Source organism: Leptopilina heterotoma, unplaced genomic scaffold (genome assembly GCF_015476425.1).
Source record: "Leptopilina heterotoma isolate Lh14 unplaced genomic scaffold, ASM1547642v1 Lhet_239, whole genome shotgun sequence".
In the NCBI taxonomy this organism is placed as follows: domain Eukaryota; kingdom Metazoa; phylum Arthropoda; class Insecta; order Hymenoptera; family Figitidae; genus Leptopilina; species Leptopilina heterotoma.
The window spans coordinates 428,216-441,578 of NW_025110955.1; the positions used below are offsets into that span (position 1 = coordinate 428,216).

At 30.3% G+C, this 13,363-nt stretch overlaps 1 protein-coding gene across 2 annotated transcripts in view; it reads right to left on the reverse strand.

The window, feature by feature from the left end:
• LOC122502810 overlaps nt 1–13,363 on the reverse strand; it is a 69,457-nt gene that overhangs the window by 21,412 nt on the left and 34,682 nt on the right. The window lies entirely within an intron of this gene.

Consider the following 13,363-nt stretch of genomic DNA (forward strand, 5'->3'; position numbering starts at 1 on the left):
TTTGTCAAAAATCTACTAAATTTTTTTTATTTTTTCAAGTGCTGTTAAATTTTAAAACAATGGGATGAATAAGGACAGTATTTTATGACGCTGAAAATTACTGGATTATGCCCTGAAAAACTGATTATTATGCGTTGAAAAATTAAAAAGTGCAAATTGATGCTTTTGAAAGAAAAACGTTATTAAGGACCCAAATAAAGCTTTTAACATTATGTTAATTTTTTTTAAGAAAAACCACCAACATTTTTAAATAAAGCAACTTATTCTTTATAAATATAGAGTAAAGGTCATCATAAGAAATATGTTTTGCGATGACCACGGTAACAAGGAGCTGGTTTCTCAGAAATACAAAATTCAAACGAATTTAGTTAAAGTAAAAGATAAAAAAATGCTGTGGGTTCTCAGCTGTAAAAAGATATTGTTTGGGGTCATCCAGAAAGCATACTTAATTTCCGAAATTTTATCCCCCCCATCTTGATACTTTTTCCATTAATGATTAATATGAAGCATGATATTTTATGGATCCCCCTACTCCTTCAAATATCACATGCTTTATGGACGACCCCTTTCTTAAAAAAAGAAATCATTCTATTGAGGTGAGGAGTAGATTCTTATGTATTAAAAAAGCCCATTAAACTCAAGAAAAATCGGAGATTCAGTGCAGTAGTTTTTGAGAAATAGTGCGATCACCGATTTGGAAAATGCGGTCTTAAGAAAAACGAGTTTAAAATTTTATCATACTCTTTCATTAGACGAAATTTTGTTCCGGGCTACAGGAAGCCAGACTTAACTGAACCTTACTTCAGATCTTTAAAGCTTTATATCTCACTCAATTTTTAAAATATCAACTTATTATTTCACAAACATATGTTTGAGACCCTACCCACACAGAACCGAAACTTTCCTAAAAATTTATTAAAGATTTACTTGCAAACTTCGAAGAATTTACTTGCAAAGTTAGCTCAACATTTATTGAAGTGGGACATTTAAATCTTTGCAAAATTTTTACTAAACTATGCAAGTAAAATCCATACTTGCAAGTAAATTTTTAGTAAATATTTATGAAATTTTCGGTGTTGTGTGGGTAAACTTAGAAAAAATACAAGAAAAGAAAAACCGATTTCTTGAAAATTACAACTAGGATTGGCCTTCTAATTATGGATGATTAATTTTATTCATAAATTTATGATAAAATGTATTTATAAACAGATATTTCGTTAACGCAGATTTAGACTGAAATATTTTTATACTTCTTGCACAAAAAAAAATTATCCACAATTATGCGAGAATTCAAAAATTGTGCGGTGAAAAAAAATTATGCGTTTTGATGCGACGTTAAATTTATTTTATTTTATTCATAAACATTTTAATACGTAAAACTTTAAACTTTCTTTTAATTTTTGAAAATTATGCGATTATGCGCTTCGCACAAAGTGTAGGTCTCTAGGGATGAAGTTTTAATTATTTGTTTCATTTTTATTCATATCAATTTAATATGTTTGTAATTAAACTCATTTTTTTCACATTTAATTTGAGTTGAATTTTTCTTTTTAATTTAAATTGTTAATTCTCTTTTTACTTTAATTTATTTTAATCGAATTAAATTATTAATCATATTTATATATTTACTTTCATTTACTCCAATCGAATTAAATTATTAATTATAATTATATTTATTTAATTTACTCCAATCCAATTGAATTGCTGATTATACTTAACTCAATTTAATCTATTTCTTTCATTTTTTTCTTTTAAATATTTTCTTTTTTCACAAAATGATTTTTCAAAAATATGGTATAAATTAATTGATTTTTAAATTTTTTTTGCACATAAATAATTAAAACTTTACCCCATTTATCTAAAATTCAAAAAAAACTCTTCATCATTAAAAGTTTACTATTGTTCTTCATGTATACCCCATTTGGGTTTTTACATATATTGACAGCCCCCTTGTTATATTCTCCAAATTTCCCCAGATTCCCAATTCCCCCTATATTGCGGTCCGTAGCCGGCTTTTATTAGAAGTACTCGTATTCACATGGCCCTCTCTAGCCATAGTCAAGGGAAACTACGAAAAACCTTAACTGAGTACAGCCGATTTATCGACGCCAGTAGATAGGCAGGGCCGGTTCTAACTCTAGATCCTTGCACCGACATGTTACCGACACTTTTAGCCCAGACTCAAACCACTTAGCCAAGACTCAAACCATTGGGGGGGGGGTAAGAACTTGATGACTAGGCGGAAATGACGTCATACACATTCCTGCACCGACATGTTACCGACATTCTTAGCCCAGACTCAGACCATTGGGAGGGGGGGGGGGTAAGATCTTGATGATTAAGGCGGAAATGACGACATACATATTCCTGCACCGACACTTTTAGCCCAGACTCAAACCATTTGGGGGAGGGTGCGATTCAGACCATGATTCTGAGGCGGATATGACATCACGGGTGAGGGTGCGATTCAGACCATGATGCTGAGATGGATATGACGTCACACTTCCTAGAATTTTGCTTGTGTAATTTGATATATTCTTATCTAAGGAATTTTTACCATTTACTTGTTGTTTATAATGTCTTTGATTTATTGCTTCCGGTTTGGGATTTATCTAAGGAATTTTTCCCACGTGTAATTTGATACCTTTTTATTTCTTGGAATTATTGTCTTTATTTAAGCTATTGTTTTACATGTAATTTGATATCTTATTTATTAGATTCTTATCTAAGGAATTCTTCCCATGTACTTGTTGTTTATGATATCTTTGATTTATTGCTTCCGGTCAATATTTTCGGTACTTTTCATAAAAATGCTTTTGATCTTACCGCAATTCTAAGAAAACTATAATTAAATTCAAGGTTATATAGGTCATATCTTGTGTATATAAAGAGAGCAATTTTTCTAAACGAAATCATTCCTTCAGTTTAAGTTGGCTGATGAACATATTATTAGCAAAGCATAGTGAAATTTAAGTGCGATTAAACAAATTAATACAAGAAATTGATAAAGTTAAAAGTTTAATTGAAGAAAGGTCACAGTTAAATATTTTAGTGAAAAAATTTGAAAATTTAAATTTAAGTGATAAAAATGAATTTCGATAAATTAAACAAGGCAAGCAAAGTCTTGGTCACCAAAACAATAAAGGAGTTAACCATCGATGCATTCTATAAACTAACAGACATTCGAAAAATTGATACGAAATTTGGTCTGAAAATTATTGCTGAAATAAATAATGAATTTAACATTTTTCTACCACCAAGAATGCTAAAAATATTTGAAGAGGATGCAAATCTTTTCAACAGTCTAAAAGCTGAAGCTGTCAGAGGTGGTGTATATTTAAGAAATCGTGGATGACCTTACAATCAGATAGAGTTTGTTCCTGAGGGAGTTGACCAGTAGAAGACATAAAATGTCATATTTACCATGCAGAGAAATGTTATTATCAAAAATTTACAACTTGAATCCATCATTTACAAAGCAAGTTGTCGTTGGAGCAGAACTAAACATAAATGGGAATATAATACCTAAAATTCAACTAAGAAGCAGCCATCCACGAGTATCATTGTCTTTGGAGCTTCAAGAATGGCGCCTATTGTGTGATGCAGTAAAACATATAATGCGATTTTTCAACGGAGATTGTGATGCATCAGTGCTGGATTGTGAAACGTTTACAATACGTTTTAGTGTTACATATCGTTTAATATCAATTCAGCGTTTAGATCAATCATTTACATTTAGTGAAACTTCATTTGCAATATTTAATGAACTTATTCCTTGTGTTGAACAAAAATATGTAGAACTATCAAAATTCAATTTGCAGTATAGTAAAGATATAATTGTAAAGTTTATTGCAGAATTAATCTTTAAAAATAATGTAAAGTCTACAAAACATGCCACGGATTTTATTAAAAAACATTACAGTAGAATACTTCAAAAAGTGATGGGAAGAACTAATGTTTTAAATTTAGAAACATTATTGCTAAAACTTGTCACATTTCACTGTAAACAAATATCAAATGAAGCTATTCAACAAATGTCAAATATTCAATATATAAATGGTAAATTATTGTAAAGAGAGGATAAATAAATACAAAAATGCATACAATTCAATTTATTTTTATTTTAACCTTTTTAAAATACATTACAATGCAGATTCGTTTATCCAACTGTTATGTGAATTATCAAAACCCAACCATTTTACAAATACATTAGATCCTCGTTTTTTTAATACTTTTTCAACTAAATATACATCTGGATATTTAACTTTAGAAAGTTCTTGCTCGTAAAAACATCCACTTATTAGATTTTCCTTCAAGATATATGTTATTGGATTAGTATTTTTTACATCGCTTATAGTAAATATTTCTGTAGTCCAATTTGGTGTATAACCTTTCTTAAAAACATGTTTAACTTTACTTATACGTACTCTATCTCCAACTTTAAATTTCTTATTATATTGCCTGTTTACTGCAACTTTTTTAAATACCTTAAATATCAAATTATTTTCTTTTTCAGCATTTACATTTATAGGTTTCATTTTTATTGTTTAATGCTTACTATTATTATACGCATTTACTAAATCACTTAATATATCTATCCATTTGTAATTACCGCGTAAACTAAATTGCATCCACATTTTATTCTTCAAAGTACGATTAAATCGTTCACAAATTGACGATTTCAAATTACTATGAGTAGAATACAAATTAATGTTATAATTTTTAATAAGATTTTCAAAATGTGAATTATAAAATTCTTTTCCTTTATCTACTTGCAAATTTTTCGATATGCGTTTTTTAATTAAAATAGATTTCATTGCCGCAGTCACATCTTCACCTTTTTTGGACTCTACTGCAACAGCCCAGGCAAACTTTGAAAATGTATCAATGACGGTTAACAGGTACTTGTAACCTTTATTTTCTCTTGCATAAGGTTGCATTTCTACAAGATCAGCTTGACAAGTCTCGTCAATACCTCGAATGTCAACACTTCTTCGCTTATAATTTTTTCTCGCTGGTTTATGTAACTCTTTCACCAACTGTATTTTTTGATCCTCCATTGCTAATTACCTTCAAGTGTGCGCAGTCTGCTGTCTAATTGTAAAATAATGTCTTTGTTGGTAGACATTATCTCTATATTTCTTTCAATACTGATTCTTAGATTTTCAAAATATTTTTTTATCAAATCTTCTAAATCTAAAATCTTTACTACATTGTCATTTAGATCATTTCTCACGGAACCGATCACATCATAGATGGCGTTCGCTTTAGATTCAATAACTTTGTTTACAGTATTCAAGTTTACTGCATCATCGTTGCTCTCAGCATTAGCTACGTTACAAAGTTTCTTATTTTCAATATTAAAATCTCCTTCAGCAGTCAACTTAAAACCAAGTCCTGGTGGACCTCGATTTGAAGTTTCTGTGCTTTTAAACTGACGTCCGAATATGTCGATACTCATCATGAAAATGATAAAAATTTCTACAACTGTTAATTAATAAACAATTCCAGCTTCTCTCAACTCTTCAATAATTGATATAATCTCATTATTATGACTGGGATTTCCAGCTGCTTGAGATGCCAAGAGCAATCTTAAACGATCAACCAATTCATTAGGATCATCCCAATAAACATAATCAATTTTTGTATCTTCTTGTTGAGTCATATATTCTGGAATTAAACCTTCACCAGAATGTACTGCTATATAGTTTAGATATTTTAAACTCTTTTTATCTCTAACAGCGCCATCTGCTTTGTAATATTTTTTATGAGCATTAGTTGATATTACAATATTTTTATAATTTTCCCGATCAACTACACTTAAAACAGCTTCTTCTGGAACTTTTTTGAATAAAAGCTCAAGTAAACCTTTCGTTGCAGGATATGTTTTATTACCTACACTAATATTATTTTGTTCAAAATTTATTCCTGAATTACCAATCATTAATTGCCCTTTAGATAATTTACGAACTCCATATGAAGAATCTAAATCTTTTCCCTTTTCATCCAACATTTGAAGATATAAAATAGCACCATCTTTCTCTGATTTATCTCCATCTCCATGAACATCTCCATCATCATCATCATCATCATAATCATCACCGTTATCGTCATCATCATCACCGTTATCGTCATCATCAGCAGCTGTTGCAAATGATAAGTCATCTCTTAAAAATGAATCATTCTCTCTCTTAACTTCTTGATCTTCTTCAAACTCTAAAGGAAGGTCTCCCTCTCTTTCAATTTTTACTGGTCGAATTTGTTTAACAATTTCAATGTCGACAACTAATTTCTGAATTGGTGTCACTATAGGTTTAAAGGTATTATTTAAAGTGTGTTCAATTTCTTCCTTGCCCAATTTCATCAGTCTATGCTTTCGTCCAATAGCATCACTGGCTTTTGCAATTTGACCAAGAATATCTTTTTGTTTTCGCAAATGTTTCAAGTGTGTAGAAGACATGTTGATTGACCAATGTCTTGAATGAAACTGTTTATAAAGAATATCATTTCTCTAATTTTATAAAACAATCAAAACATTTTCTATATCTACCTTCATTAATATCACGATCTTTATCAATCACAATAAAATCATGCTTATATTTCCAACAAGAGTTGCAGAGTTTTTTAAATTCCATAAATGTCATATCAGTATTTACATGATCATCATAAATATGTCTAAGATTCATTTCATCTTGTTTAAATAAAACTAGTAAATTAACATTGTCACGTATTAAATGTTTTGGAATGCGCGCATATGTTTGACATAAATAAAAACAATCCACAGCTTTGTGTCTTCCCATAGCAAAAAAAGCTTTAATATTATCTTGTTTTTCACATGCTACGTCATCAAATATAAATATTGAGTTTGGTAACGCATTGTTTGGTTCTACAACATTCACATGTTCATTAAATGGAAAGTAGCCAACACCTTCTATTGGTTGCAATATTTTTTTTTATTGTTTATACTCCTGCCCTATTGGCCTTACGCACTTCGACTAGAGTCCCCGAGAAATACTTTTTTGGATTAAGCATAACCATTCTACATAAATTTTCTATATATTAACCTAATTTGCGTCTACAGCCGACTTTTATTAGGAGTACTCGCATTGCGCCTGGACCACCCGTCAATGAGTTTTCTCGCCAGAGCAGAGGGAAACTGTAGAAAACCTCTCCTGGGTACAACCGGTTTATCGACAATCGAGTTCTAATGGTGTGTACCGGACAATAATCGACGGTGCACATCATTATACCTCGACGTCAAACCTCTCGCTCAGATTGCCTCACGTGCCGGAAAAATACCAAGCCAAGTGGGCGCGAACCAAGGATACTTATACCCTTGGTCCTTAAACGACCGCCAACGCCAGGCATCTATCCGACTGAGCCAATCTGTCAGTTACTGGTTGCAATATGTTTTCTAAAAATTTGTATTTTGGTTGATATAACGATTTTGAGTACACATAAACATTTTCAAATCGTAATCCATTGGGATGTATTAAAAGAGCAAGTAAAGCATTTGTCTTTCCACAATTTGACGGTCCACAAAATATTGCTCACACACTATTTGGCAATAAATTACCATGACGATTTTCTGTTTTTTTATTACAATCTTGAACAAGAGTGTCAAAATTGTAGACTGGTAATTTAATCGATTGTGCTTCAAACTCCATTCTTACGATAACTGAGGTTAAAACTATAAATACAAGGATTTTAATAGTTTCCATATCAGTTTACTGTAGACGTTTGTAACGTTTGCATGCAAGTCCAATAATAAGGTCCATGATACTTTACAGCATCTGATTGCTAGGTCTAGTTTTTTAGGAGATGTTTGCGATTTTGTGTCGATGGTTAACACTTTCATGCTTTAGGCAAGGTCTACGTTAGGCCTTACTGTTGGAGGCAACTGGGATAATTGTCTATTACTGTCATAATTTTTTTGTTAGATCATTAAAGGTCGACTGTTTGTAGTCAAATGATAAAAAACTATAAATACATTAGTTATAAAGATTTCCACTTTAGTCTTAAAAAAGTTTTCTTACCGTAAAGAATATAAATATGGGTGTAAATAAAAAACAAATTAGTTTAAAGAAAACTTCGAAAAGAGTAAGACGAGGTAGAGGTGTCTTAAATAAAATTATCAATAAATTACCGTTTGAACTTCATATACCTGGCTATCAATACTGTGGTCCAGGAACAAAATTAGCGAAGAGATTAGCTCGAGGTGATCCAGGAGTTAACCCTCTCGACGCTGCTTGTAAAGAGCACGATATTTCTTATTCAAAAAATAGGGAAAGTGTAGAAGCGAGAAACGCAGCTGATAGAGTACTTGCTGATAAAGCTTGGCAACGTGTGTTTGCTCCTGACGCAAATTATAGTGAAAGAGCTGCAGCTTACGCAATAACAAATGCAATGAAGGTCAAATCAAAATTGAGTATGGGAATCAAGTCAAAAGAAAATATGAAGAAAAAGAGAGAAAATAAAAAATCAACGTTGAGGAAGATTGTAACCGCAGCTAAAAAATCTATAAAAGTGGATACAAATGCACAGTCTACTATTAAATCAGCACTTGAAGGTGCACGTTTGGCAGTTAAAATTGATGGTGGCAGGCGAAAAATTAATAAACCTCGAGTTTTACCGATACCTCTTAAAGTGGGAGGAATTTTACCTTTTCTTATTCCTCTGTTTGCGGGTTTAAGTGCAACAGAGGCTCTAGCAGGGGGAGCAGCTGGCATAGTAAAAGCTGTAAATGGTGCAAATTCTGCAAAACGTCAACTAGAGGAAAGCAAGCGACATAATAAAACAATGGAATGGCCTTAGGAAAAGGTCTCTTTCTAAAACCATATAAAGCAGGACTAGGCCTTCATCTAAAACCCTACAAATTAGGACAAGGTTGCAAGTCAAAAAACTTGCAGTAAAGCTACCTCACCGTGCGCTAACAGATTTAGATTTACTAAAATTTGCAAAAAATTTAAAAATTCCATATTTTCGAGGAGTTTTTATGCGAAATGAACTGCCTATGCGTTGTCTTAAAAAAAATGAATTTGCAATTATTAATCTAGATGATAAATATGGTCCTGGTACACATTGGTGTGGATATAAAAAGAATAAAGATAAAATCGTATATTTTGATAGCTTCGGTAATCTTTGACCACCTTCGGATCTTGTTAAATATTTTGGTGTTGGTAGCATAAAATATAATCATAAACGATATCAAAACTATAATACGTATGTATGCGGACATTTATGTCTTAAATTTTTATGTAATCAATTGAATATTCCTGATTTGTATAGTCTGCATATAAATAAATGATATTTTTGGTTTAAATGTCAGTTATTAATTTGACCTCATCATGGACGATTCACTTATTTTAACGTTGTCTGGAAATTCTTCCATCTTAGAATCTCAATTTTTTCCACCAATAGAGTTGTCTAATTTTAAAAATTATGCTCTTGGTCCTGTTGAATTTTTAACTTTTAATTATATTCCTAATATAGATGTTGGAAAGAATAAATTTTACGTAGGAAATGAAGAAATTATTATACCCACAGGAAGTTATGAAGTTAGTGATATTGATCAAGTTTTGCATTTAATTTAAAAAAATAATGGTATTAATTTTAGAATCAAACCAAACAATAATACATTAAAATGTACAGTTTATTGTGATAAAGAAATTAATTTTAAATCCAATGATTCTATAGGTAGTTTGTTAGGATTTTCTCCTCGCAAATTGAAAGCTCAAGAATACTATGAGTCTGATCAACCAGTATCAATCATTAAAATAAATTCATTAAGAGTAGAATGTAATATAACAACCGGAGCATACATTAATGGTGAAAAAGTGCATACAATTAATGAATTTTTTCCTATTGTTCCACCAGGATATAAAATAGTGGAAGTACCAAATCACGTCATTTACTTGCCAGTCGCTGTCAAGACAATAGACTATATTCAATTGCGAATTGTAGACCAAGACGGAAATTTAGTTAATTTTCGAGTGGAAACTTTAAAAATAAGGCTTCATATTAAATCCTTAAAATAATGGGTATTGTTTTTAATAATAGAAAAAGGATTGGTTTTGGTTATAAAATTAAAACACCATGCCAGAATCAAATCAGTCGTCGGCGAATCTTGAAGAGATTCACACCTCAGAACCTGCAACTACTGAAAAATCTCGGTCTAAAGATTGTAAAAAAAGGAAGAGAGTAAAAAAGAGATTTAAACTTATCTTTACTTGTATTTGTGCCTTTGTATTTCAACGTATTATTATTATTTGCTATGGAAGGGGAAATTTTAAATATTGATTCACCAGTAATTTTTGATGAATCTATTGCTCATTATAAAGTTCATGCGCAACAACTATACACCTCATCAACATACAACAATAGTGACGAAATCCGCATCACGGTACAGAATCAGGATCATTGCTTATTTCCAAGCAAAAGCTCGATTCACATCACTGGAAAACTTGTGAAACCTGATGGAACAGCTCTAGAGCGTACAAATTTAATTTCTAATGGCATATGTCATTTATTTGAAGAAGCAAAGTATGAACTTAATGGTGTAGAAATTGATAAAAATAAAAATGTTGGTCTTACAAGTTTAATGAAAAATTATATTTCTCTCGATTCTAGTCAAAATAAATTTCTTGAAAATGTTGGCTGGTTAGAATTTACCAATGAACCAACCTTAACAAATGCGCAAGGTTATTTTGATGTTTGTATTCCTCTGAGTATGATTTTTGGTTTTGCTGAAGATTACCAAAAAGTTATTATTAACGCTAAACATGAGCTTATTTTAATCAGATCAAGAACTGATGCTAACGCAGTGTTGCAAGTAGCACCTTTAGAAGAGTTTAAAATTGTCATTGAAAAAATTGAATGGCTATTACCGTACATAAAATTATCAGATGCTCGAAAGTTTAAATTATTAAAATATATTGAAAAAGATCCAGCTATTCCAATAAGATTTAGAACTTGGGAATTGTATGAATATCCTTTATTACCAATTACTCCTAAGCACATTTGGAGTGTAAAAACTTCAAGTCAATTAGAGAAACCTAGATTTATTGTATTAGGGTTTCAGAGAAACAGAAAAATAATACAGTTCAAAACTCTAGTTATTTTGATCGTTGTGATTTATCTGATGTAAAATTATTTTTAAATTCACAATGTTATCCTTATGGTAACATGAATCTGAATATTGGTAGAAACCAATACTCTACTTTATATGAAATGTTTACAAATTTTCAAGCATCTTATTATAGTAAAGAATCTCAACCAATTTTATCAAAAAAAGAATTTTTACAATATGCTCCTTTAGTTGTAGTGGATTGTTCAAAACAAAATGAGTCTTTAAAAAGTGGACCAGTTGATATCCGCCTAGAATTTGAATCAAAAGAAAATTTTCCCGCCAATACTTCAGCTTATTTCTTAGTTTTGCATGACCGCATCGTTGAATATAAACCAATCAGTGGAATTGTTAAAAAAATTGTTTAACTTTAAGCTGATATATATTTAACTCTTTACGCGTAATGAGATTAGTTGATTTAAAAATGCAGTACTTGATGGATGTGCAAGGATTCAAATTGCCAATTAATGAATTTGTTTTAAAAGAATTAGCTATAGTTTCTGTAAATAATGATTCAATACCAATAAATATGGCTTTCCAACCTCCTTGTCCATGGAATTGCGTCACAAACAAATATAAATGTATCAATCGTTGGTTAGAAAATAATTTCCATGGTATTCGTTGGAATGCTGGTGATGTACCGTACGTTTATTTAAAAGAAATTTTAGAAAATGTGTTTAAAGAAGCAAAGACAATTTATGTTAAAGGTTTAGAGAAGAAAAAATGGTTAAAAAGCTTAATCGATGAAAAATATTGTATTGAAATTATCGACATGAATGATTTAAATTGTCCTTCATTAAAAAAGTTAAACATTGAAACATGTACTGGAACTTGTTCAAAACATTTAATCAACAAGAAAACTTTTACTTGTGCTCTTCAGAATGTTATAAACTTAAAAACTTGGTTCTGTAAAAACTGTAATATTTGAGTATTTTAGTTGAAAATGTATTCTATTTTTTTTGCTCAATAAAATTATAAAATATCAATTGCACTGTAATTATTATTTCTAACCTAACCTTATTGTTTTCAGGAATAAGAAACGGCATTTATTTTGAATACATTTATTTATTATAATAAATTACAATATTTTTTAAGTATAATTTATTGTAAAAATTGTATAAAGCGAATAGTAGAGAACTAATACAAACTACATTTTAAATAAATATTTACATTTTATACATCAACTTCATTTATTTCCATTGGATCATGCTGTTGGTAACCCCAAGGAAGGGTGTCAGTTTTCCCTGGTATCAAAATTCTTTTATCATCCTGCCAACTTAGAGCAATTTTATTTTGTTTAACAGTGAATACTTCATGTTTGTATAAAGTGCTGAGATCGGATCAGGTTTTTATTTTCATTGAGAGTATGCTTAAAATCATCGAAACCTATTTTTTTTAATGTTGAATATTTTACCCCTTTTGCTTTCTTTTTAGCTTCCTCATCACCCCATAACTTGAATGCATATAGTTTTGATCTTAAACCTATAAATTCGTCTACAATTTTACCGTTATTTTCGTCTTTCATAAGACCCAGGATTTTTTTATTTGCAAGTATTTTTTGTTTTATATTATAAATGTTATTTTCAGGATAATCGGATGTATCGAATTTATGTAAATCTCTTTTAATATAATCATAAAAATTTGGTACTGTGATGTGATAAACAAGACTGTCAGTATCTGTGTAGAGTAATTTTGCAGAATCACTGAAAGTCTCTTTAATGTAATTGTAATGAAAGTCATATGTTATTATTTTTGATATGTCTAGAATAGTGAATCCTATGTAAATTGGTTTGTTAAAGTATACCTTTGTTTTATTCATCTCAATAATAACCATATCTTTATCGAATATGGTGCAACTATGAAAGTTTGGTTGAGCAATCAAATTTTTTGCGCAATACCTTCCCTCCCATTTTGTTATTAATCTAACATCTTTGTGTTTTCTAACATTTTCCATTGTCTTGACAAATACAGAATTGTTCATTAGCTTGTAAAAATTCTTCTCAAATTCATTACTCGATTTTTTTCTAAGCTCGGTATTTAAATCAATGTAAGGTTTTAACCACTGTTTTTGCTTAAATTTTAAAACTCTATGTATTTTAGTTAATTTCATTCCCAAAGATAAATATAGCTTTAAATTTCTATAGTGAATTGTATAGTTCTTCTTTGGTAATAAATTTGGAATTAATTTAGGAATTGCACATTTTGGGAGAGGAGGTATGAAATGTTCAGGGCATAACA